The 6756-nt window shown below is 41.0% G+C and overlaps 2 pseudogenes; both read right to left on the bottom strand.

Moving 5' to 3' along the window:
• Positions 1-987: 987 nt before the first annotated feature.
• LOC144255806 (diphthine--ammonia ligase pseudogene) lies at positions 988-1485 on the bottom strand (annotated as a pseudogene).
• Positions 1486-5470: 3985 nt separating this feature from the next.
• Positions 5471-5941, bottom strand: LOC144256131 (apoptosis inducing factor BLCAP-like; annotated as a pseudogene).
• Between the last annotated feature and the right edge of the window lie 815 nt (positions 5942-6756).

Here is a 6756-nt window from a genome sequence, read left to right as displayed (position 1 = left end):
ACAAATGCCAATAAATATATGAAAAAAATATTCAATATCTCTAACAATCAGGGAAATGCTGATTGTTTATGGCTGAGTAAAACTCCACTGTGTATATATACCATTTAATCCATTTATATATATATTTATATATTCACATAAATATTATATATATATCACATATATATTCATATATATATATCACTGGCTAATATATGTTTATAGAGATTCAGCAATTCAGGACATTATTACTATTATTATTATTATTATTATTTATTTTGGGGTACTGGATTTTGGGGATTGAACTCAGGGGCACTTGATCACTGAGCCACATTCCCAGCCCTATTTTGTATTTTATTTAGAGACAGGGTCTCACTGAGTTGCTTAGCTCCTCAACATTTGCTGAGGCTGGTTTTGAATTCTCGATCCTCCTGTCAGAATATTATTTTTAAATTAGCCACATGAAATAATTTGATTTTCCTCTCACTGTTACATATTAAAATCAATTTTAGTTAAATAATTTATGCAAAGCTTGACTGTGAGCAATAGTTGCTAAAAGGATGCAACATTGTTCATTAATATAAGAGCATTTCACTTAATTACACTGGATAATAGCAGTGCTCCTAAAGGAAAATAAAAAGCAAAGTGATTAGCAGTCATTACTGTTAATTAGCGCTCATGTGACATTCCTTGGGATGACTCTCCTTTAAGTTAAATATTGTTAAAGGTTTTCCAAACCTTGCCTAGGTAAGTATTGGGCTAAGCAGTCAACTACCAGTAAGCAGAACAAAAAACAGAGACAGCTGTGGCTGTGGCTCAGCAGTAGCGCACTTACCTGGCATGTGAGGCACTGCGTTCGATTCTCAGCACTTCATATAAATAAATAAAATAAAGGTCTATCAACAACTAAAAAAAAAATTAAAAAAAAAAAACAGGGACAGAACAGTATCCAGTTAGTATGTCTTTTTAAACAGGAAAAGGTTGAGAGGAATGAGTAAAACTGGAAACTCATACTTCACATTCTGTACTCTAACTGATAAAAGGAGGAAATTTGTGTTTATCAAACTTGCTGTGAGGGCACAGCTCATTTGGACTCCTGTAAACAATCGCCTGGCATGCACACTTCCATATGCATTTGAAAATCTTGGAGATACAGAGCACCATATTCAGCAAGCCAGGTCACTCTAGTAAGGCCCTTAACAAGTTCCAGAAGTTCATAGAGATCTTCAACTTCATCACCTTCACATTTGGTGTACATTCGTCCTATATCCAAGCTCCTTCCTCTGAAGGCTCTGCGGTAGAGGGGAAGAGCCATTGCTTCTGCATACAAGTTAGTGGCATGATGACCCATTGACTGATACATGTAGCTATTCAGTTCATCAGATCCCACTTGGTTTCCATCTGGTCTTAGATTTGCTAAAGCAACAGCTGATGCCCAGCAGCAATGCACTGCATCATATTGTAACAGCTGTCTTTCCTGCCACTGATCAGAGCCACAACCATCATGCTGGGCGCAGTGCGGGTGCGTGCATGCGTGCAGCGGCTGGGAACGAATCTTAAAATTAAAAAAGTAGCCTGATTTTCCATGTTGTTCCCAAGTAATAATAAGAGTCCTGAAAAAAGGGAAAAAAGAGTCAGAGGAGGAGATGTGATATAGGAGCTATGTTCAAGTGACAGGATAGATAAATTTGAAGATTGAGGCAACAAGTCCAGGTATGCAGGCACCCTCTAAAATCTGGAAAAGAGGTCTAGGGATGCGCTTACTACTAGAGCACTTGCCTATCATGCATAAGATCCTAAGATTGATCCTCAGCACTGGAAAAAGGAGGAGGGGGAGAGGGGGAGGGGAGGGGAAGGAGGAAAAAGTCAAGGAAAGGATGCAATCCCACTGACACCTTGGTTTTAGCCCAGTGAAACCAATTTGGGACTTCTGACTGCCAGGACAGAAAATAGTAAATTTTCTTTGTTCATGTGTTTACAGTTACAAAAAATATTTTAACTTTTATACTTATTAAACTAACACTTTAAACATATAAAATATAATATATGGTAGTGTTTTATATTTTTTTTTAAAGAGAGAGTGAGAGAGGAGAGACAGAGAGAGAGAAATTTTAATATTTATTTTTTAGTTCTCGGCGGACACAACATCTTTGTTGGTATGTGGTGCTGAGGATCGAACCCGGGCTGCACGCATGCGAGGCGAGCGCGCTACCGCTGAGCCACATCTCCAGCCCATGGTAGTGTTTTATAAAATGTATTAATCACTTTTTTTCACTATAATGAAATATCTGAGGCTGAGTAACTTTATTTATGTAGCTCACAGTTCATGGAGTTTAAGAGCATGGCACTAGCAACTCCTCAGCTCTGGTGAGGGCCCCTCAACTGCACCACATCCTAGCTGATGACTTCACTGAGGGGATGTGTGGGAGAGGAGAAAATCACATGGTGACGTAGGAAGTCCTAGAAAGAGGAAGGGCCAAGTTTGCTCTTTTATAACAACCAATGTTCTGGCTCTTTTTTAAACTCCTTCTAGCCAGTGTCCCACAAGAAGTACATCAATTCCTTCTGAGTGCTGCACCCTCAGTGAATTAATTCACACTAATCGCCAGACATTCCAGCTCACAATACTCTATGGATGGGGTGATCCAGCAGTAGAACACCAGTTCAATTTGAATGATTACTACAACCTGTTTCACGTGATTCCTATCTAAAGTGCCCCTCTTCCCTCTCCTCCATTACACACTCCAGGATCCACGACCCACTGTATAAGTTTCTTGTTGCTGCTGAAACAAATTTTTTCCATAGACTTGGTGGCTTAAAGCAATGCAAACTTTTTTTTTTTTTTTAACTTCTTGAGGTCAGAAATCCCAATGGTCTCAATGGACTAAAATTGAAGTGTGGACAAGGCAGTGTTCATGCTGAAGGTTCTAGGGAAGGATCCATTTTCTTGCCCTAAACAGCTTCTAGAAGATGTTTACATTACTTAGCTTTGGGTCCCTTCCTCCTTCTTCAAAGCCAGCAAAGGGGAATAGAGCCATAGCATTGCCTTCCCCTTTCACTTTTAAGACCTGCATGATTACATTGAGCCTACCCAGTAAGCTCCCTATTTGAAGGCCAGTTGATTAGCAAAACTAGTCCAGTTACAACTTAATTCCACTTAGCATGTGAAATAACATATTCACAGATATTCACAGAGTCCAGGGATTAGGATCTGCACATGATCAGGAACCTTTCCCCCCCCCCCACCATACCTGCATACACTGATTTTACTTTGCTTGGATGAAAGAATGAAAGCTAGTGTATAATAGGCATTGAAAACATTTGTCCTTATGGACACTGCTAGCTTTTCTTTCTTTTTTTTTTAAACAAAGTACAGATAGCATAAACAAAATAAGATTACATGTCCATAATCAGCAACTCAGGAAGCTGAGACAGGAGGATTGCAAGTGTGAAGTCAACCTCAGCAACTTAGTAAGACCCTGTCTCAAAATAAAAAATAGAAAGTCTGGAGATGGAGCTCAGTGGTAGAGCGCTCCTGGTTTCAATTCCCAGTATCCCCCCCCACACACACACACATACACACACACTCACAGTGAGCCACAAGGATGGCAGAGGAAATGGATTTACCCATGTAGTAGAGGATGTTCGCTCCAAAATTAGGTTTCAGTCAGTTTGTCAACTAAATCCTTCAGAGCTTTCCTCTGTCTTGATTCATGTGGGATATGGATGAATGTATTATTATTTATGAATGTATGTTTTTATTTTGCAGTATTGGAGATTGAACTGTGGGCCTGGTGCATGCTAGACAAGTGCTCTGCTACCGAGTTATACCCCAACCCCATCAGACATTTTTAACCCATCCAGACCAACGAAAGCTATTTAAGGACAGAAACCTCCATTTCATAAAATATGACACCAGGGATCCCTTATCAAGACAATAACTATAGGACAGTGTCTCCAAGAGTTTGTTTGTTTGTTTGCAGTACTGGGGATGGAACTCAGGGCCTCAAACATGCTAGGCATGTGCTCTACCACTAAGCTACACACACACACACACACACACAGAGACAAAAAATAAATGGCCATCCCAATGATGTCCACATCCTAATCTCTGGAACCTGTGAATATGTTACTTCTCATGCAAAGGGGAATTAAGTTGCAAACAGAATGGTTTTTCTAATCAACAAATTGTATACTTTAAATATATATAGATATATATAGAGAGATATATAGAGAGATATATATCAGTGGTACCCCAATAAGGCTGTCTTATTATAATGGGCAAAAGATCTGAACAGATATTCTCCAAAGAAGATATACAGATGGCAAATAAATATATGGAAAGATGTTCAGCATCATAGAATAGTAGGATGATATAAGTGAAAATCACAGTTCATCAATTTTTGTTAATTTTTCTGAAGAAACTTCCTTTTATTTAATTGAGCTCTCTTCTTGCTGTGCTTTCCTCTACATAACTACAGTTGAAAACACTGTTAAACACCTGAACACCTTTGCCTGCCACTTCTGTCATTTTTGCATCTCTTTCTGTTCACTAATTTTTTTCTTAGTTACGGGTCATTCTCCTCCTCTGCGTGTCAACTAATTTGATTCGACAAAGGACATTGTCGATACCATTTATTGAGTAATTGGACTTTGCTATCTTCCTATTTATTTCGTCATTTATTTATCAAGAAACTGGGTCTTGCTATGTTACTCAAGCTAGCCCTGAACTCCTGGCTGAAGAGATCCTCCTGTCTCAATGTGATTGACAGCTGAAACTACAAACACATGCCACCGTGCCCAGCTTTGCTATCTTACTTTCTTAAAGTTTATAAAGCTTTATTAAACATTTCAAACAGCTGTGCAGTAAACACACCAGAAATAAAATCCTGATGTTTTTAGATGTTTCACAAGTGTGGCCTCCCAGTCCCATTGCCCAGATGGACTGCCTCCAATTCTGCCCTCTACCTGGCCTACTCCCTTCCCTCCTCAGGTGAGAGACAGGGATGGTTCTGACTAGACGGACAACCATGCTGATCCCCACTGGGCAGGGGCCAGGAGCTAGTCTCATTTGCCAACACTTGTTACTGAAGTGCTGAGAAATAAAAAAGCGAGTGCCAGTCACAGAGTCTTCCTGTGTGTTCTTCATAATGTACAGTGTACGCTCCCAAGAACGAAGAAGCTCCTGGTGGGAGGATGATGGCTGATGCTTTCCTGGGTCTTGTCTGAACCACCTTGGAGTCCAGTGTGCTGGTCCCTCTGCAATTCCCATGCTAAATAAAAATCCTACTAAAGCTAGCCACCGCTGAACCTCAAAATCAGAACACCTTCCGTAAAGCTTCTTTAAAAGGAATATACAAATGTATATGAACACACACACACACACACACACACACACACACACCAAAATATCCAAACACCTATCAAGGAGATCAGACTGCTATGAAACACACAAGAATGTTCCTGTTCACTCAGCAGGGGGCTGCTACATCTACTTGAGCACATCATACTTCCATCCTGCAGAGCATGCACAGGGGAACACAAGAGTATCCTTCTTTTGACTCTGAGAAAGGCAGGAAAAAAGATAAAGGATGTGAGGCTGGGCTGGAGAGTGGGAACCCAGACCTGCAGGTGAAAGGGGACTGCAGGATCTGAAACCCCAGTGCTTTATAACCTATGCCAATACATTCCCTCCTGTCCTCTGCTTTCTTGGAAAGCTACCAGGGCAGCTGTTTGTGCCCACAAAGCCGGGGGCCAATGCCAATTCTGGAAGTGGGGAATCTGAGCCACTGTACAGGAAAGTTTCCCCCTGCAGCTATAGCAGATGAGAAGCAGAAGCTTCCAGGAAAACCAATGCACAAATGGTGCAAAGTTTCCACTCCAGGAGGACGCTGAGCAGGTAGAGTGGCTTCACAGGGCGGGGTTGAGGAGGAACCGGCAGCAGCCAATGGAGGCAATGCATGATCTCTGCCCAGCAGGACCTTCACCCAGCACCACTGGCACAGGCGGCTGCCCTCCGCTTTCTTCAACCCTCTCTCGAGGAGCTGAGCCGCTGTGCTCTCTGGCTGTTGCCTGGGATCACCGAGGCAGCAGGGACCCTGGGAGCCGGGTGCCACTGCCAGCCACCACGTCCTACCTCATCCTGCCCCCACCTCAGCTTTCCACCAACCCCGCAGAACTTTACTATCTTAAATTGTTTGAACTTTGTTCAAAAAGGCAGTTACTTGTGAATCTGATCCCTTTGAGGCTTAAATTTTTATTCAAAATTAATATGGATTCACAGGCAATTGCAAAGAGAGAACAAAATCCTGTGTATCCTTCATTCAGTTCCCCACATGGTTACAGCTTCCAAAACTGGAAAACAATATCAAAAGAGAAAACCCACATTGATAAAATGTGTATATAGCTACATGCCTTATCACATGTGTAGATTCATGTAGCCCCACCACGATCAAGATGCAAAACTCTTCCATGAAGATCTGGGCACTTACCCCAGAGAAATAAGAGAAAGATCTTTCCCCTTTAGTTATCTCTTTCCTCTCTACAATTTTACCCCTACCCTACACTATCCATAACTTCTGGCAATGAATAATTTGTTCTAAATGTCTATAATTATTTCAAAAATGTCATGTAAATGGAATCACATGATACATAGCCTTTTGATACTGTCCTTTTCATGCAGTATAATGCCCTTGCAATGCATCCATGGTATTTTCTTTATCAATAATTCATTTCTTTATATTGCTGACTAGTATTCCATATATGGACGTATCACAG

The sequence above is a fragment of the Urocitellus parryii genome, chromosome 7, assembly GCF_045843805.1.
Source record: "Urocitellus parryii isolate mUroPar1 chromosome 7, mUroPar1.hap1, whole genome shotgun sequence".
NCBI lineage: Eukaryota > Metazoa > Chordata > Mammalia > Rodentia > Sciuridae > Urocitellus > Urocitellus parryii.
Note: the sequence above shows the minus strand (reverse complement) of the source record. Positions and strands in the feature narration are given on the sequence as shown.